Source organism: Oncorhynchus gorbuscha, linkage group LG12 (assembly GCF_021184085.1).
Source record: "Oncorhynchus gorbuscha isolate QuinsamMale2020 ecotype Even-year linkage group LG12, OgorEven_v1.0, whole genome shotgun sequence".
NCBI classification, from domain to species: Eukaryota; Metazoa; Chordata; class Actinopteri; order Salmoniformes; family Salmonidae; genus Oncorhynchus; species Oncorhynchus gorbuscha.
In genome coordinates, this window is record NC_060184.1 from 45,364,280 (window position 1) to 45,385,214 (window position 20,935).

General features: G+C 44.4%; 1 protein-coding gene across 5 annotated transcripts in view; it reads left to right on the forward strand.

Moving 5' to 3' along the window:
- The window catches only part of LOC123991052 (transmembrane protein 108-like), a 99,303-nt gene that overhangs the window by 18,086 nt on the left and 60,282 nt on the right, over positions 1-20,935 (forward strand). Inside the window, exon 1 of one of the 5 annotated variants that reach the window (XM_046292196.1) lies at positions 6,727-7,028. The exons of 2 other annotated variants lie outside the window; for them this stretch is intronic. The gene's annotated coding sequence lies outside the window, so the exon portion shown is untranslated. Of the gene's footprint in view, positions 1-6,726; positions 7,029-7,065; positions 7,699-18,594; positions 18,640-20,935 lie in introns of those variants that run through there. 2 more of the 5 variants (XM_046292197.1, XM_046292198.1) reach the window with 2 other exon arrangements.

Genomic DNA, 20,935 nt, shown 5'->3' on the forward strand with positions numbered 1-20,935 from the left:
GTGGGTCCAGATCCAGAATTCTAGATAATGTCACTGGTCTTGGTCAGATCTAATAAGATGGTCTCTGGTATGTGTAATTTTTGGTTGCCTCATGCTGTATGTCTTTACAGAGGCCTTGTGAAAGAGGGCATTAGTCCATGAGACTGGTTTTGAGAGGACATACGCTTTGAGATAATGACAATTGCCATGTGTATGTCTAAACTATAGATCTTCATTGATCCACCTGTACACGAATACCCAAGACCCGATTGGGGACCCGAGTGGGTTCGGATACAGTATTCTAAATAATGTCACGGGTCTGGCTCGGATCTGGTCTGGGGTATTGTTATTTTAACTGACTTGTCCGGAAGGGCCAATATACTGTATGAGCCTGACTGCTTCAGTAGAGAGAGAGAGAGAGAGAGAGAGAGAGAGAGAGAGAGAGAGAGAGAGAGAGAGAGAGAGAGAGAGAGAGAGAGAGAGAGAGAGAGAGAGAGAGAGAGAGAGAGAGAGAGAGAGAGAGAGAGAGAGAGAGAGAGAGAGAGAGAGAGAGAGAGAGAGAGAGAGAGAGAGAGAGAGAGAGAGAGAGAGAGAGAGAGAGAGAGAGAGAGAGAGAGAGAGAGAGAGAGAGAGAGAGAGAGAGAGAGAGAGAGAGAGAGAGAGAGAGAGAGAGAGATGTTGTAATTTATGCTGCTGCTCTTGCGTTTCACAAGAATGGTGTGTGTAGCTTGTTGGCCAATCATAAATCATCAAAGTGGCAATAGGCTACAGTCATTAAGTTAAGAGATACTGTATCTAATCAATGGAAGACGGAATTAAAATTACGGAGTTCAAAATTAAAGGAGAAGGATAGGCTACAACGACCATCAGGTAGGCTGCTACTTCATATTCTGAATGGAGTTGTTGCTATTTGTAACTGTAAGATGAGAAAGTTCATGCACTGCAGCCTCAATTAGCCTATCTAGCAAATGTTAGCTTAACTAGGCTTTTCCCGGTTTGATGTAGTTAAGATAGGCACTACGTATTCATATTTGATGATAAATAACCTAGCTATTAGTCTACGATGGTGTGAGTCGGCTTGGAAGTTTGCGGTCTCTCCCTCCATCATTCCTGCTCCCTGTGTCACTAGCTCACAGTACAGCCCCTCTCCGCTTGCTAGAGTGGCATCTTTCTCCCTCTCGTGCTGTATCAGCTCGGGTTAATAAAGTAGCTTAACTTTTCTGCTGCTTCCCTCACCAAACTAGGTGTGGATCTGACCAGGTCTATACAGGATTGGTCTAGTTATCCTGAGGTCTGTTCGGAACAGGTCTCCTATATTTAAAGATTGCATATCACGTCTGGGCCCCAGGTCCATTTTGGAAATTTTTTGGACCTGTGAACATCTCTAGCGGGGGGGCCCTCGGGCGACGTACTGACAGCTGATGCACAGAAATGTTCTTACAACGTTCTCATGAAACGTGTCTAGAATATTTAAGATATTATATTCTGAGAACATGGCATTCGGAAAGTATTCAGGCCCCTTGACTTTTTCCACATTTTGTTACGTTACAGCCTTATTCTAAAATTGATTAAATAAATCTAATCTGAGCAATCTACACACAATACCCCATAATGACAAAGCGAAAACAGATTTTTAGACATGTTTGCCAATTGTATTACCAAAAAAAGTATTCAGACCCTTTGCTATGTGACTTGAAATTGAGCTCAGGTGCATCCTGTTTCCATTGATCATCCTTGAGATGTTTATACAAATTGTTTGGACTCCACCTGTGGTAAATTCAGTTGATTGAACATGATTTGTAACAGCAAACACCTGTCTATATATGGTCCCACAGTACACAGTGCACAAAAACATAGCCATGATGTCGAAGGAATTGTCCGTAGAGCTCTGAGACAGGAATGTGTCGAGGCACAGGTCTGGGGAAGGGTACCAAAATATTTCTGCAGCATTGAAGGTCCCAAAGAACACAGTAGCCTCCATCATTCTTAAGTGGAAGAAGTTTAGAACCACCAAGACTCTTCCTAGAGCTGGCCGCCCAGCCAAACTGAGCAATCGAGGGAGAAGGGCCTTGGTCGGGGAGGTGACCAAGAACCCGATGGTCACTCTGAAAGAGCTCGAGAGTTCCTCTGTGGAGATGGGAGAACCTTCCAGAAGGACAACAATCTCCGCAGCACTCCACCAATCAGGCATTTATGGTGGAGTGGCAAGATGGAAGCCACTGCTCAGCAAAAGGCATATGACGGCCCACTTGGAGTGGAGTTAGACTAAAAGACCTAAAGACTCTCAGATCTGGTCTGATGAAACCAAGATTGAAATCTTTTTGGCAAGCGTCTGGAGCAAACCTTGCACCATTCCTATGGTGAATCATGGTGGTGGCAGCATCATGCTATGGGCATGTATTTCAGCGGCAGGGATTGGAAGACTAGTCAGGATCGAGGCAAAGATGAACGGAGCAAAGTACAGAGAGATCCTAGATGAAAACCTGCTCCAGAGCGCTCAGGACCTCAGACTGGGCCGAAGGTTCGCCTTCCAATAGGACAACAACACTAAGCTCACAGCCAAGACAACGCAGGAGTGGTTTCGGGACAAGTCTCTGACTGTCCTTGAGTGGCCCAGCCAGAAGCCGGACTTGAACCCGATCGAACATCTCCTGAGAGACCTTAAAATAGCTGTGCAGCAACGCTCCCCATCCAACCGACAGAGCTTGAGAGGATCTGCAGTGAATAATGGGAAAAACTCCCCAAATACAGGTTTGCCAAGCTTGTAACGTCATATCAAAGAAGACTTGCTGCCAAAGGTGCTTCAACAAAGTACTAATTTAAGGGTCTGGATACTTATGTGATATAGAAAAAAATTGCAGAATGTCTAAACCTGTTTTTGCTTTGTTATTATGGGGTATTGTGTGTAGATTGTTTTGTTTTTTTTCCCCCTCATCAATTTTAGAATAAGTCTGTAACCTAACAGTGGGAAAAGTCAAGGGGTCTGAATACTTTCCGAAGGCACTGTATGTGTGCTTGTGAGGTATAGGCTGAGTGTGTACAGTATACTTCTGTCAGCATGCAGTTGCGTGTGTGTGATGGGAGGTGGTGATGCTACTTTTAAACTAATGCTATTAGGTATTATCTCCCACTTCTTCTCTTTCCATCTTTTACACACGCAAACACACACACTGCTCTGTTGTCCGCAGTGCTGCAGTCATCACCTAGGGAAACTGTCACCACAGCAACTCTTAAAATAATATTGAGGAGGCTTGGCTCCATTCCTCCAACATCCCCTACCCCACTCACTCCATTTTTCACTCTTTTGCTAATAATAGTTCCTGCTGATCACCCCACCTCATTGTACGCAGCACAACACCTCGAATGAGAGTAATAAAGAAAAAAAGAGCTTGAGACTTACGTGTGTGTGTGTGTGTGTGTGTGTGTGTGTGTGTGTGTGTGTGTGTGTGTGTGTGTGTGTGTGTGTGTGTGTGTGTGTGTGTGTGTGTGTGTGTGTGTGTGTGTGTGTGTGTGTGTGTGTGTGTGTGTGTGTGTGTGTGTGTGTGTGTGTGTGTGTGTGTGTGTGTGCTGCAGCCGCAAACTCTTCCCTGTGCCAAGCATTTGACATTTAACCACCAAAGTGGTTGTCACTTCATGAATGTTGTCACTTCATCATAAGCTAAATATGGGCAATAATACACTTTACACAAAGTGCTCCACGTCTTCAACCAAGCTTCGCCTCCAGCATAGCTCTGGACCGTTCCATGTTAATAAACAGTGCTGACTGTGTGTGTGAGATCGCTCATGTTGTTCCTGAGCCGCAGATCCCCCCCGTCCACTACACTAACCATGCTGTTATGCTAGCTACCTCCTTCACTGTTTACATATTCATTTATTCAGCCATGACTGATGGCACAGGCCAACCACCCCACTGGGCTTAGATGTCAATTCAATGTCTGTTCCACGTCGGTTTAATGTAATTTAATTGAAATGGCGTGGAAACAACGTTGATTCAACCAGTGTGTGCTCAGCGGGACAGCTCTCCGTCTTCTGGTAAATTAAACATCTGTTGGTCGTTTTTCGCCTTGAAACCACTCCAAAAACACGCACTCTCTGAGCGCGGCGCCAGCAGAAACGGCTTGTCCCGGGAGAGCAGGTTGGTGTTTGGTAATTAGCGTGCTGAGTTGTTGCGTTGATTACTTCATTATTTCCCAGATAAGCATCTGTGTGAGGCAGTTGATTGATGCTTTGGGTTTGACAGTAATCTGTGCTAATGACCCTTAATAATAATAACACCGCTCTGTTGAGAACAGGGGGTTGGTGAACACCTAGTGGAAAGTTGTTTACCGCGAATAGGCTAGACTACAGATGCGAGGACTTTAGCCTGTCTCTTTGATGAAGGATCCATCAGGTCCGCTTACACCATGGGTGAACGCAATTAGCAGGCTCTCAAAGAGCTTTGGCGTAATTACTCGACAGTCATGGCGACGATAACATCACCATTAAAGCCTGAATCCCATTATAGCATAGGAGAATTCTCAGATAGGAACCTGGTTGGGAGGCATGAAAGGAAAGGGTTTGAAGGGTGCATTATGTCTCAGACCCCCAAATGGTTAGTTAAGACAGTTCACTTCAAAGGACTTCACCTAAAGTAATTGGCGTGTTTGCCCATAGCTAGCTAAACCGCATGATACACACTGGACAACATCTTGTAATTCCTTGACTTTGAAATGAAAGTTTCCACAATGGATAATGGAACTAACGAGCAGTAAACAACATGTGCGTGCAAATAAGCCTCAAATAAACTCCCGAACAGCATGGCGTCATGCTCACTTTAAAGAGATGCTCCGGAACTTTGGTGACTAGCAGGTATTTTCTAAAGCTCCCTCTTTGGGCAGGATGTGTCAATGTGTAGTTCATGCATGTATAATATTTGAGCAGAATTGCTGTTTTACCTCAATTAGCTACGAAATCTCTAGTTTGAAAACAACTTTTCTGGAAGCTGTGCTGCGCCATTTCCCCGACATTTTTCCTCACGTGGGCCAGCCCCCTAGAGATTTGAGTTTGTGCCAATGACCTTCGGCCCCTCGCTAGCAAGATGCACACACAGCAGAGCGAGAGAGAGCAATGATGTGGTGCACATATCTGCACATGTGACACATTACTCACTTTTCAGGGACCACTTTTGACTCGTGAACACTACTTTCAGAACTACTGGCTAAAGAGTATACAAAAGTACCAGAGAATCTCTTTAACATGGCCAGAGAGCAGTTGAGATGAGGGACAATGAGTTTGAGATACCATCTGCAATATCAATTGATAGGAAGTCCTCGTCGGATCCAGCCAAGTTATCTCTGCTGATACGCTCTAAAGGGTGTAATGAATTTATAATGTACACCACTGCAGACGCTTTGTGTCGCTTCAGGCACTGACAGACAGGTGAGGCCAATCACTACTAGGCATGCTCTGATTGAGCAATCACTGTTTGGTTTCACTCTGGGACACACTGGGATTATTCATTTTCCAATAATCATGGTCCACCCTTGGGTTGTCTCTGGGCTGGGTTATCGCTTCTAATATGTCTGTCCTGAGCCCATCCAAACAACTCTTATACTAGACTGAACTCCCTGTCAGAACCACATCTCTTCCAATAACCAACCGGTCTAGACAGAGTCCACACCCTATATGTCCTCATATCTGCTGTCTATCAGGGCAGGTAAACAAACCCACAGGAACTGGCTCTTTTACTAGCTCCATTATGGCTTTGGCTGTCCTGTTCCAATTCCTTTTTCATCAACTTGTACACCCAGGGTTCTCCACAAAATGTCACTGCTTTAATCATGGGTATCCTTGAGTGGCTGTGGGAAAAGGTCACCTCTAGTTACCCAGCAGTAGATAAGGCTGTGGGGGATATAAGGCTCGTAGGCCTGCCAGTTCCAGCGTTAGTGAATTACTCTCAGTGGGTGTCAATCATGAACACCCACTGTTGGTCTAAGCACTCCACTCAGAACTCTGACCTATACCCCTCTGTGTGGGAAGTTTCAGAAGGGTGAAGGACCAGTAGGATGTAAATATAGTACAATGCAACCACCAACCCGACAATGACACTGCTTCCATGAGTAAGGGATCTTCAGTCATCATTCAAATCCTCTCATGTTCTCATACACAGACTATGTAGCATCTGCTTTTAACTGTCAGTCTTAATGATGGTGTAATTAGCTAAGCTTACCGTGGCTGATTGTGTGCATGTTTGAAATATTGCGCTTCCCCATGGATGTGGGTGGGAGTTTGTTGGAGTGCACCCTTGTGTATGTATCACAGGAGGCTGCTGAGGGGAGGACAGCTCCTAATAACGTCTGGAATGGAGCAAATGGAATGGCATAAAACGCATGGAAACCATGTATTTGATACCATTCCACTTATTTGTCTCCAGCCATTACCACAAGCCTGTCCTCCCCAATTAAGGTACCACCAACCTCCTGTGGTATGTGTGTTTGAGCACAGCGCCGAAGACAGACACACATCCAGTCCCAGCAGCTTTCTTGGATTTAATCCCTCACTAATAGTGGGGGGGATGGGAGAGGGGGAACAATACCGCATCTCCCCAAGGATGCCGGTTCTCCCACTCGTCTCACAGCTGTTTCTGAGTGCTCCCTGTGTAGACACTCAAGGAAGCCCAGTACATTCCCCCCTCCCCATCCTTCCTCACTACCCTCTTCCTGCCATTGTCACCGTGACAAGCCTGGTCTGCATCAAGAGGTAAAATTAGATGTGTGTGTGCGCAGAGTTTGGACCTTCCTGGACTGCATTTTTGCGTTACTGAGCTGTGCGTTGTGCGCGTGCAGCCGTTAATGAAAGAAAAGAGGAGAGAGGAAATGTCGATGCGTTGGAGAGAAGTTATTTCCTCGCAATGCAGGTCATTGTGTATCTCCATAGACTGGCTTGCTAAGGCTACCTCATGGAAATACTTGAACTTTTCAGAAGGTTTTGTACTCTTTACTGGACATTGGAGTGAGTCAAAGTTTCAGACCTAAATAGAGATCATATCCAGATCAAATCTCTCCAAAAAGGTAAATACCATAGTTTATCATTCTTGTTTCTCCAACCTTGGATACCATGTTTTTTCACTCATACCAGTACTGTAGCCGTATAAGAACATTAGTAACAAACAGGGTTGCTGTATGTCTTTTACAGAGGCATTTAACTGAGCCTAATCTTGGTGTGCTTGTGCCACTCCTGATGCCTTGTGAAAGAGGGCATTAGCCCATGAGACTGGTTTTGAGAGGACACAGGACACATTGCCATGTGTATGTCTAAATTAGGGGTCTTCACAGGTCCACCAATACAGGAATACCCGAGACCCGATCTGGGACATGAGCGGGTCCGGATCCAATATTCTAAATAATTTCACGAGTCTGGGCCAGATCATATATGATTATCATGGGTCTGAGTTGTTTCTTTAACTGACTTGTCTGGAAGAGCTCGTACAGATCCGAACATGGCTGCTGCAGTAGAGAGAGCGACATTTTATTTTTGATGCTGCTGCTCTTGCTTTTCATGAAAATGGAGCGTGGCGCGTGTAGCTTGTTGTTGGCCAATCATAAGTCATCAAAGCGGCAATAGGCTACAGTCATAGAGCCTCGCTGCGTGTGTGGCAAAAGTTAGGAGATATCTAATCAATGGAAGATGGAATTAAAAGTTAAAGGAGAAGGAAAGGCTACAACGACCAAGACACAACAGGTAGGCTGCTACTTAATAGTCTGAATAGAGTTGTCATTTGTAAATGTATGATGAGAAAGAGCTGCATTGCAGCCTCAATTAGCCAAGCTTCCTAACGTTAGTCTACTATAGTGCAAGTCGGCTTGTTGGTTGGTTGATGTCTCTCCCTCCCTACTTACAGCACGGCCCCTCCCCCACCTGCAAGAGTGGCACCTCTCTTTCCCCACTCTTGTGCTTTATCAGTGCCGATTTAATAAAGTGGCTTAAAATATTTTCAGCTGTTTCCCTCACTCAGATCGGACCGGGCCTAGATCTGACCAGGTCTATTCGGAAAGGGTCAAGCTGTCCTCTGGTCCGTTTGGAATGGGTCTCTATATTTTCGGAACGGGTTCAACTTTCTTCATTTTTATATATTTTTTATATATAATGGCACTTTGTCATCAGTTTATCTGAGAGATTAATTATGTTTGTGTTATTACGCCCACTCTATTGGTGTCCATTAGACATTTTATGGAGAAACATCAAACGCAACCCAAGGAGAAGGCGTGACATGCCTCACTTCTGTAGCCGCAGGATACAGCCCTAATTTATGATATTACACCATTACATTATTAATCCCTCATGCAGGGTAGATACCCTAAGGGCCACTAAAATTGCTTTAATTTTTATGCATGATACTTTATTATTACGTGAATGATTTAGACAAGCAGCAGGATACTCCCACTGTGTGTCCTCTCTCAAGCTTAGAGGAATCCTCATTGTGTGTCCCTCTTAAACTTGAATCTTTCCAACTCCCTAACCACTGTACTCTGCTGTCCTCTACACACGGCTCACCACTCCTTGAGTGATGTGCAATAGGACCTCAGGGACTTAATTGGACCGACATGGCATTAACTTTCCTTAAAGGTTACCATTGGTAGCTCATAAAAACATCCAATTGACAAACACCTTGACCTACCTTCCTCCTCAATTACATGCTTACAGATGCCTGTACTGCGGTTCTCGAGCATCAGTTTTCATTTTATTTTGTCGGGGGAAAGCTTTGTTTTTCCTTCTACTACCTCTCCCCATGTATCACGGCCAGCTGTGTCAGGCTCTATAGAACAGTGTGCAGCAACAGGGCAAGGTGCACCGGAGGAGGTTTACCAGGTAACTGCAATGCCTGCTGGGTTGTGGGAGGATTGATAGTCGTTGACAGCTCCCCTGGCTTTGCAGTGATAGCCGCTGCTGTGTCATCCTACACTACAGAATGGGCTGTGGGACGCTGGGCTGTTTGTCTCCATTTCAAATCACTGGTGAGGAGACGCATCTGATACTGCTGTGTCTCCGGGGCTAAAAATATCCCTGCTTTGTCTGACCAATCAGAATTAAGAAAGGGCTGAACGGTGAGGTCTCATTGGACAGGACATTGTCCCTCCGGTGGCGCTTTCTGACTAACCACTGTCTGTCCCCACAGCATGGAACTATGGGAGCTCAGCTGAATCTAAAACAACTGAATCTGAGTTCATTCCCTCATTAATACGACCTACAGAACATTTTTTGGGCATTTTGTTTTTGTTTTTCTTTCTCAACCCCTCGTCTGCTTTAAAGTGACTTTTGAATGGTGAGCCAACAAGTTTTACCATGACTTACAATACATTGCTGACTTTTCGTTGTGCTAAACTCATTCCATGCTTTTATTTTTTTTATTTAACTAGGCAAGTCAGTTATGAACAAATTCTTCTTTACAATGACGGCCGACTCCGGCCAAACCCGGACGACGCTGGGCCAATTGTGCGCCACCATATGGAACTCCCAATTGAACCCTGTACTAAAACATTGAGCACAGTAAAGTAGTTCCTAGCCTCCTGCATGCTTGTTTGTGGTGTGGACCTTCTGTAATGTTCCCTTGCAGTTGGAGATGACTTTACCCGACTAGCGCCTGTTCCCAGAGCCTGTCAGACGCTGCACAGACACAGTGTGACCGTAGGGGTTAGTGTCACACGCAGACGGAGATAGGGAGGAGGGACAGGTGTCAGGCCCCACTGCAGATTGATTGTCGGATCGGTCGAAGACACACACGTCCATGCTCTTACAGGATCCCCCTTTCCGTTACACACACATACACATACACACTCACACACACACCACCCCTACTGACGTGAGTCACACTGACACTCAGCCTGAAAAGGTCAGAAGAGTACATATATCCTCTTTAGAACATCCCTGTGAATCCATGCTTTTGGTATTGCCAGACAGTGTCAACTGCTCATTTCAAAGAGGATATTTCTTCGATGCTTGGTGCTGTGATAATGTCCCAGAAGTGGTGCATGTCCTAATATGATTATTTTTAAGCATTGCAGCTGTACACGTCAGCTGATGATTGTTTCTTAGCATCATTACAAGTTGTTTCTGAAGGCAATGCAACAGAGAGTTAGGACATGGAGGGATCAAGCTTGTCTAGGGAAAGATGAGAGAGGGAAAGAAGAGAGAGAGAGGGACACAAGTAAATGAGGAGAGAAGACCAGGGGGACATGGGAGATAAAGGAGTGTTTGACGGGAGTAGGGCGGGTCAAGTTGTGCTTGAGGCTATGAGATCGGAGAGCACAGCTATCACAGCCACTCCCACAGTAGGCAATCAAAAGACTGAAGCGGTCCACTGAAGGTACTCCATCACACACATCCCCGCCCACCCACGACGCAAAGAGCCAAGCTTGAGAGACACGGCACTGCTCATGCAGTTAACCAAAGCCTCAAATACCAACACTAGCGCAAGCTGAACACCCAACACAGTCAGCCAACGGTTGCACACTAAGTCACCCAAGTACAACACCAACAAAACCAAACCAATGTTTTATCAAGGAATTCAAAGTGCCAAACAAGCAGCTTTCACAGCTGAGTAGCCCTGCCCACTAGATAGCAAGGCATTGGATGGATCAAGGGTAAAAGGCTACATGCTCGTTATCTGCTACTAAGGTCTCATTGATCGCCTAGTCCAATAATCAATGTGCTTCACGCAGGAGTGGCCGAGTTGACGTGTCTATCTGGCAGATCCAGCCAACAATTTTTAAACTGTAACGATTAGACGATGTTGATGTAAGGGGGCTTGTCTTGAACTAGACTTGAGCTGAAACGTCTGCCCTTTGCGTCAGAAATTTGCACAAGGGACAAGAGGAAACAGATTCTGCTCTCATCTCATGTTGATGCATCTGTTAAATGACAGAGATGTTTAATCCTTGAGTTATTCTTCTAGGCATTTTAATTGTTTTCTGTCATGTTTCACTTGAATGGGAGAAATTAAGTATATTAAAGGATCGACACAATACCTCTTCACTTCATCAGTAGGGGACAGATACAGCATGGTCAATGGAAAAGCAGTAAAAAATATCTTACAGTAACCACCGCACAGCATTCTCCTGGAGGATTTGGGATGCACCCTGTCTTGCCAGGCAATTCTGACAGGCGTCGTCTTCAGGCTTTGTGTAAAGTGTGGTGAATTTAGGTGTCAATCACAACCCACGCTCTCTGTTTTCCGGCGGTATTATTTTCTTAGTGATTGTGACAGGCGTAGCAGGACGTGATGCGCTGCTAGCTTCACTTTACTGTTAATCAGCAGCACCACACAACACGGCAGCAGTCAATCATATTATTACTGTCTGCAGGGTCACACAAGGACAGAGATTTTTACATTTTTTATTTCACCTTTATTTAAACCCTCCCCTAACTCGGACGACGCTGGGCCAATTGTGTGCTGCCCTATGGGGACACCCGATCACGGCCGGTTGTGATCACAGCCTGGGATCAAACCCGGGTCTGTAGTGAGGCCTCCAGCACTGCGGGGCAGTGCCTTAGACCGCTGTGCCACTCAGGTAAGGTGGATATAGATATAGAGAGGGGGAGAGAGAGGAGAGATATACAGTGTTCACAACAGGGACGCTGCCAAAGAGAGACGAGCTGCATCCCAACATCTCCGTCTTCACTGCTCGTCCCAATAACTCTGAAGGGACATAAGGCATGTGTGACAGCTATGCAATGACTAGATGTTAGGCATATCAGATTGATATAGGGCTAGCACTTTGTGTGTGTGTGATTTTTCTGCATGTGTGTGTGCACACCCTTGAGCTATCCATCAGACAACCAGATCTGTCTTCAGCCATATGTCCCATTATTGGTGTTGACAGTTTGCCTGCAGTCAGTTATAGGATCAATTTCCATTCTGTGCCATGCAGTCAGTCAGTCCGTTATCTTTGTTTGCTGACCATAATACTATTTGAAGTCTATGCGAGCTGTACCTTTTGTCAATGATGAATCAGACCCATGTGCGCTCCCACACACACATTTACAAACAAATGCACACACAGGACCTTGGTCACAGCTGCTCTGATGAATTGTCGTCGTCAGAGGGCAGGATTGGCTAGTGAGTAATGGGGACGATGGAGGTGTTGTTGGACTTCCCGTAACTCTCATTTCTACTGCAAGCAGGTGCTGCTGTGGTTTTTACTGAGTGGAGGCACTCAAGTAAATGAGTAAGATACTCATTCCGGGTGTGTGTGTGGGTGGTCATGAGAGCTGAGCTGGCAGAGTCAGCCTGTGGAGCCGACCACACACAGACTGTGACACACACACTAAACAGGTGCCCACTCACTACGCTGCAATGCTGCTGTGCTCCATGTCACTCCTACACAAATTGCTATTGGCAGGTGTACAGTTGAAGTCTGAAGTTTACATACACCTTAGCAAAATACATTTAAACTCCGTTTTTCTTCCTAGGTTTTGGCCTTTCTAAGGAGTTTTTCCTAGCCACCGTGCTTCTACACCTGCATTGCTTGCTGTTTGGGGTTTTAGGCTGGGTTTCTGTGCAGCACTTTGAGATATCAGCTGATGTACGAAGGGCTATATAAATGCAATTCCTGATATTTAATCCTAGTAAAAATGACCTGTTTTAGGTCAGTTACGATCACTTTATTTTAAGAATGTGAAATGTCAGAATAATAGTAGAGAGTGATTTATTTCAGATTTTATTTCTTTCCATTACATTCCCAGTGGGTCAGAAGTTTACATACACTCAATTAGTAATTTGTAGCATTGCCTTTAAATTGTTTAACTTGGGTCAAATGTTTCGGGTAGCCTTCCACAAGCTTCCCACAATAAGTGGGAAACATTTCTCCTGATAGAGCTGGTGTAACTGAGTCAGGTGTGTAGGCCCCCTTGCTTTCACACACTTTTTCAGTTCTGCCTACAAATTTTCTATAGGTTTGAGGTCAGGGCTTTGTGATGGCCACTCCAATACCTTGACTTTGTTGTCCTTAAGCCATTTTGCCACAACTTTGGAAGTATGCTTGGTCGTTGTCCATTTGGAAGACCCAATTTTCGACCAAGTGCACTGATGTCTTGAGATGTTTCTTCAATATATCCACATAATTTTCCCCCCTCATGATGCCATCTATTTTGTGAAGTGCACCAGTCCCTCCTGCAGCAAAGCACCCCCACAGCATGATACTGCCACCCCCTGTGCTTCACGGTTGGGATGGTGTTCTTTGGCTTACAAGCGTCCCCCTTTTTCCTCCAAACATAACAATGGTCATTATGGCCAAACAGTTCTATTTGTGTTTCATCAGACCAGAGGACATTTCTCCAAAAAGTATGGTCTTTGTCCCCATCTGCAGTTGCAAAACGTAGTCTGGCTTTTTTATGGCATTTTTGGAGCAGTGGCTTCTTTCTTGCCGATATAGGACACGTTTTACTGTGGATATAGATACTTTTGTACCCGTTTCCTCCAGCGTCTTCACAAGGTCCTTTGCTGTTCTGGGATTGATTTGCACTTTTCTGACAATTACAACAATACTGAATTAACACTTATTTTAACTTAAAATAATACATCAATAAAATCAATTTTGCCTCAAGTAGATAATGAAACATGTTCAATTTGGTTTAAATAATGCAAAAACAAAGTGTTGGAGAATAATGTAAAAGTGCAACGTTTCAGTTCCTTGCTCAGAACATGAGAACATATCAAAGCTGGTGGTTCCTTTTTAACATGAGTCTTCAATATTCCCAGGTAAGAAGTTTTAGGTTGTAGTTATTATAGGACTATTTCCCTCTATACCATTTGTATTTCATTAACCTTTGACTATTGGATGTTCTTATAGGCACTTTAGTATTGCCAGTGTAACTGTATCGCTTCCGTCCCTCTCCTCGCTCCTCCCTGGGCTCGAACCAGCCACCACATTGAAGCATCGTTACCCATGCAGCGCAAGGGAAACAACACCCCAAGGCTCAGAGCGAGTGAAGTTTGAAACGCTATTAGTGCGTGCTAACTAGCCAGCCATTTCACTTCGGTTACACCAGCCTCATCTCGGGAGTTGATAGGTTTGAAGTCATAAACAGCGCAATGCTTGACGCACAATGAAGAGATGCTGGCAAAACGCACGAAAGTGCTGTTTGAATGAATGTTTACACGCCTGCTTCTGCCTACCACCACTCAGTCAGATACTTAGATACTTGTATGCTTGTACGCTCATTCAGATTATATGCAACACAGGACACGCTAGATAATATCTAGTAATATCATCAACCATGTGTAGTTAACTAGTGATTATGATTGATTGTTTTTTATAAGATAAGTTTAATGCTAGCTAGCAACTTATCTTGGCTTACTGCATTTGCGTAACAGGCAGTCTCCTTGTGAAGTGCAACGAGAGAGAGGCAGTTATTGCGTTAGACTAGTTGGGTAAGGTTGCAAGATTGGATCCCCCGAGCTGACAAGGTGAAAATATGTCTTTCTGCCCCTGAATGAGGCAGTTAACCCACCGTTCCTAGGCCGTCATTGAAAATAAGAATGTGTTGTTAACTGACTTGCCTAGTTAAATAAAGATGAAATAAAGGTGTAAAAAAATATATATATATATTTTAGGCAAATTGGTGCCCAAAATACCGATTTCCGATTGTTATGAAAACTAGAAATCGGCCCTAATTTATCGGCCATTCCGATTAATCGGTCAACCTCTAGTTTATACTTGCGGAATATTTTTGTACAAATGAACATGGTACCTTCAGGCGTTTGGAAGGATGAACCAGACTTGTGGAGGTCTACATTTTTTTCCTGAGTTCTTGGCAGATTTCTTTTGATCTTCCCATGATGTCAAGCAAAGAGGCACTGAGTTTGAAGGTAGGCCTTGAAATACATCCACAGGTACACCTCCAATTGAGTCGAATGATGTCAATTATCCTATCAGAAACCTCTAAAGCCATAATCATTTTCTGGAATTTTCCAAGCTATTAAAAGGCACAGTCAACTTAGTGTATGTAAACTTCTGACCCACTGGAATTGTGTTACAGTGAATTATAAGTGAAATTATCTGTCTGTTAACAATTGTTGGAAAAATTACTTGTCATGCACAAAGTAGATGTCCTAACCGACTTGCCAAAACTACAGTTTGTTAACAAGACATTTATATGGAGTGGTTGAAAAACAGGTTTTAATGACTCCAACCTAAGTGTATGTAAACTTCCGACTTCAACTGTATCATCCCTGGTACTACACTGTTCTGCCTTGCATTACTGATGTTAACCTAGCTTCTAAACCAGGGAGAGAAATGGGAATTGACATCCACAGCTCTGTGAAGATGTATATGGGGAGTAATCCAGAAGGTCCAGGTGTGCGAAATGAGGGTTGCCAGGACCAATGTTTAGTAGACCGGCGACGTTGAGGGGGAGTGGGAGTAGACGTGACAGTACGGTTGTATTTTATGTCAGTGGTGTGTCTCTTTTTGGTGATTAATGTTCTTGCAGAGGCATTTTGTGTACTAATTACTGCAACGTTATAAATCAGCTGTTGCTACTCCTTTCTATCCTTTTACTCTAAAGGGTTTAGACTGGTTGTTGAGATGTACAGACAGTCAGGGAGTCAGGCAGGCAGTACAGTATGTGAGAATCCCCCATGATTATGTAAGTGGCAAGTGACTCAGGTAGCCAGACCAGTTAGTCAGTGAGGGTTGATAGGAAGTGATGATATGTCCCCACCTCCCGCCGCATCTGGGTGAATGGCATGCTGGGAGTCTAATTTCCTTTTAATGGCCTGGCATTTACTTGCTGGTTGGCGGGGGAAGTGGTGGCAGGCTGCGCTGATTGATGACCCATGCAGCCAGCGCCAACCGCCTCCAGCCTGCATGTCATAGCAACCGCAACTCATCCTTCCATCAGGGCCATGGCCGATGACGTCGACAGCGTCATCAATTACAGCAGTGACTCAGCACTGCCAGTGACTCAGCACCGTAGCATCCTGCAGATACACATTTGGCGTGGCGGAGAGGAGGAATGGGATGCTGAAGAACCAAGCATTCCTTTCTATAGAGCTTGTGTTAAATACCTGATGCTATTTCATCAGGGAATGTTATTGGAGCAAATCGATACTGCAGTAAACATTGAATTTGTCTTCGATGGCTGGCTGGCCAATTAAGTGATCACAGCAGCACTCCAGTGGCACCATCAACCAATCGGCTACTCTGAGTCACTGCTCACTGGCTCTTAGCTATTGCTGTGGCACATGCTTGAAGAAGTGTTATTTGTTTCATAATGGAATTGTTCATTGTAATCAGGCCCATCATCTATTACCAAGGGGTGGGGGATCAGCCTCAACAGGGTCTTACGTGAATTCCTGTTATGAAAGCCCAACCTTGGTCTGCTCAGGGCCAGATAACCAAACTAAGTGATTTTTTTTCTCTCAACTCCATGGCAAAAGGGGACCCAAATGCAGTAGTCCAGCCCTGGATCTATTGTGAGGTCACTAAGAGCGCGAGAGAGGGAGGGGGCCCTGAGACATCAGCACTTCTGAGTCATGGCCCTCTGAGACTCATCCTCCCCACAAACAGCAGCACATGAAACACATGGAGAGAACGAGGCCCTTTGCGTCAGGTGGGAGGCCATGTTATCAGGAACTGTTTACTGATTCCCATCGAAGGGGGGAAAGAAATTGGTCCTCTGGGAGAATGGGGTGGAGATAGGCATCAGAGTCATGTCACAATCACATGGAACCCCTTGAGATCACGCCAATGAGGTCCACTGGAAATCTACTTTACTAATCTGATGTAACCGGTCTGTTTCCAAAATGGCACCTATTTTCATTTCTACCCTATGGGTAGTGCACTGTATAGTGATTTAGGATGTCATTTGGTACTTACACATTGTTTATCCCCTGGGGCTGCCTTGGTGGCCTACTGTAAATTTACCTATTTCTACATTTAGAATATTAAAATGATGAAGAAATGTGGTTTATGCAAAAGTTAATAAATCTATCCTTGCAAACATAACGCCCATTGGCCCCATATGGGTATTCGGTGGCCAAGGTGGGGCGGCAGGGTAGCCTAGTGGTTAGAGTGTTGGTTGGACTAGTAACCAGAAGGTTTTAAGTTCAAACCCCTGAGCTGACAAGGTACAAATCTGTCGTTCTGCCCCTGAACAGGCAGTTAACCCACTGTTCCTAGGCTGTCATTGAAAATAAGAATTTGTTCTTAACTGACTTGCCTAGTTAAATAAAGGTAAATAAATAAAGGTGGGCATGGGATAGCCCGCAGAAAGTTCACACCAAGCCCACACCAGCCCAAAAGGGGGCTAGCCAAGCACAGGTTTGCCCAGCAATCCCACATCAGACCATCACTGGCTAGCCCACACCAAGCCAACACCAGCCCAACACGGACGAGCTCACAACAAGCCCAACACAGGCTAGTCCACATCAATCCCACTCCAGCCCAACACAAGCTAGCCCACCACAGCCCAACACGGGCCAGCCCACACCGAGCCCAAAAGGGGCTAGCCAACAGCAGGCCAGCACAGGCTAGGCCATACCAAGCACAGCGAGTAGAATATTTAGAATATTTGGAGGTTTGGTTTGCACCCAGTTATTTTGGTGTAACAGTTATTGAGTGTAACTGTTCTGTGTCACTGTTCAGTGTCACTGTTGTGTTGTTTTTTTCTGATACAGTGTATCAGAAAAAAATATATTAATGCAATTAATGCATTACATTTAAATGTCATAAATTACAAATAAAAAAAGTTCCTATGAAATAGCAAATGCGCATCTGCCAATGTGGGCAGCCTACATTGTGACAATGTGCGCATGTTTGCTTTTCAGCTATCTGATAGAAAGTGAAAGAAACAAAAGTCATAAGTCCATGTAACACCTCGGTCATATATTTGTTTCTGTAATACTTTTTGACTGAGGTTTGACTCCATAAATCTGTGTAATGAATTCAGAAGCACGTCTCTCCTAATTTCTCTGTCTCTATTTACCGACCGCCCTCACAGATAGACAGCGTCTGCATCCCAAATGGCACCCTATTTCCTACAGTGCATTACTTTTGACCAGAACCCAATGGTCAAAAGGAGTGGACTACAGTATATAGGGAATAGAATAGGTTGCTATTTGAGACACACAGTGTGTTCATTCAATGCACCTGTAACAAGCCGATAAACCTAGTCTTGAGAACCATGTATTGGAGTGAGGAAAATATTAGCTCAACAGTGTCCATAAAAGCATGTGATTAGGGCTTTGGGTCATCTGTGGGTTGTTGTCATTGCACAACCCTGTCCACTCGTTCAGTGAATCCCTCCCTCCTCGCTCTCTTTACTCTCTTGTTATGGAAAGTGCAGCTTCATGCAAGCATAGAGCCAGACCCTTAGACGCTAAACCCCTAAAGTAAAATAGAGAGAAGTCCAAAATCAAAAGGCATTGTTATCCTTGCGGGCTTGTACCCCGGGGGAGACTGATTGACAGATTTATATTTCACTACCCCATCTCGAGCGACCTTGGCTGGGGCGTAAACTCTATGCCCCCCTCCTGACTCACTATTCAGAGCTGTATTCTCCAAGTAGCAGCAAAGGCATTTTGGGGACCCAAAGGGCTGTCAACATGAGCCCAAACACAAAGGCTTTGCTGCTAGGAGGAAGGGGATGGTTTCTGAAAGTCTTATTCTCTCAGTCCCAGTGGTGAGTGCTTTATTATGTCTTTCTCTTTTAGATTTAAAAAAAAATGTATTCTCTCTGATGGAGACCTGAGTTTGTCCTCGCCAAGGAGATTTGAATATATAATGTAGGCCTACTATTAGAGTTGCCATGGCAATGGCCACAGTGTGTGTGTGTGTCAGTTGCCATGTAGCTGTTGATTTGTTATTCTCCTGTAAAAAGGTTGGAATGTCATGGAGCTGCTAGAAAATACACAGACGGAGGGTATTCCAATACAATTTCACATAGAACTCATTTATAGGATCATTGTGGGTCTACCTCTGTGTGAATTTGTGAATTATTCCCCATGTTTGCATCTTTGGATGGATATATATTCTGTCTTATTATATCCTATAGAAGTAGGTATTTTGATTCTTCTTCTAAGCAACATATTTCAAACACATACCCTGACATAATGCTCTGTTTTAGGACTATTGTTCCGTCCAGCTCCTGGACTTTAAGGACCATGACACGGCCTGCCATAACACATTATCTCTCTCTGACTCTGTGTCCAGCTGTAATCTGTGCAGTGGTCTGAGGGGCTTTACCCATGCGAGTAATTCTATTTCTATGACAGCTCCCAATGTGTGAACAGCCTAATGCTTTCCTCTGTCTCAGCTAGTTAAATCCACAGCCTCTCCACTCTCTCTTTCTCTATGGAGTAGAGTCATGATTATGCACCTGTTTTTTCTCTAATGAAAGGAATGCAACAATGTACATCTCAAAAACACAGCCACTCAGCTAGCTGATCTTTTCAGGTGGAAAATACATCCAAATGCAAATATGACTGGTAGTAGGTTGGTTGAGTTGCAATCTGCAGTAGAGGTCTTCAATAAAAGGTCACTCTAATCAAATGTATAGTTTTGTCACACAACACAATGCCACAATGTGTCAAATTTTGAGGGAGTGTGCAATTGGCAGGCTGACTGCAGGAATGTCCACCAGACCTGTTGCCAGATAATTGAATTTTCCTTTCAGAGAATTGAAAGTTAATTTCTTTACTTTCTTTCTCTACTTTCTTTACCATAAGCCACCTCCACAACCTCAAACAGTCACACTCCAAACTCCACTATGGCCAAGACCAAAGAGCTGTCAAAGGAAACCAGAAACACAATTGTAGACCTGCACCGGGCTGGGAAGACTGAATCTGCAATAGGTAAGCAGCTTGGTTTGAAGAAATCAACTGTGGGAGCAATTATTAGGAAATGGAAGACATACAAGACCAGTGATAATCTCCCTCGATCTGGGGAGATCACACAAGATGATCACAAGAACGGTGAGCAAAAATCCCAGAACCACACGGGGGGGAACTAGTGAATGACCTGCAGATAGCTGAGACCAAAGTAACAAAGCCTACCATCAGTAACACACTACGCCGCCAGGGACTCAAATCCTGCAGTGCCAGATGTGTCCCCCTGCTTAATCCAGTACATGTCCAGGCCTGTCTGAAGTTTGCTAGAGAGCATTTGGATGATCCAGAAGAAGATTGGGAGAATGTCATATGGTCAGATGAAACCAAAATAGAACCTTTTGGTAAAAACTCAACTTGTCGTGTTTGGAGGACAAAGAATGCTGAGTTGCATCCAAAGAACACCATACCTACTGTGAAGCATGGGGGTGGAAACATCATGCTTTGGGGCTGTTTTTTTGCAAAAGGACCAGGACGACAGATCCGTGTAAAGGAAAGAATGAATGGGGCCATGTATCGTGAGATTTTGAGTGAAAACCTCCTTCCATCAGCAAGGGCATTGAAGATGAAACGTGGCTGGGTCTTTCAGCATGACAATGATCCCAAACACACCGCCCGGGCAACGAAGGAGTGGCTTCGTAAGAATCATTTCAAGGTCCTGGAGTGGCCTAGCCAGTCTCCAGATCTCAACCCCATAGAAAATCTTTGGAGGGAGTTGAAAGTCCGTGTTGCTCAGCAACAGCCCCCAAACATCACTGCTCTAGAGGAGATCTGCATGGAGGAATGGGCCAAAATACCAGCAACAGTGTGTGAAAACCTTGTGAAGACTTACAGAAAACGTTTGACCTCTGTCATTGCCAACAAAGGGTATATAACAAAGTATTGAGATAAACTTTTGTTATTGACCAAATACTTATTTTCCACCATAATTTGCAAATAAATTCATAAAAAATCCTACAATGTGATTTTCTTGATTTTTTTAAAATCATTTTCTCTGTCATAGTTGAAGTGTACCTATGATGAAAATTACAGGCCTCATCTTTTTAAGTGGGAGAACTTGCACAATTGGTGGCTGACTAAATACTTTTTTGC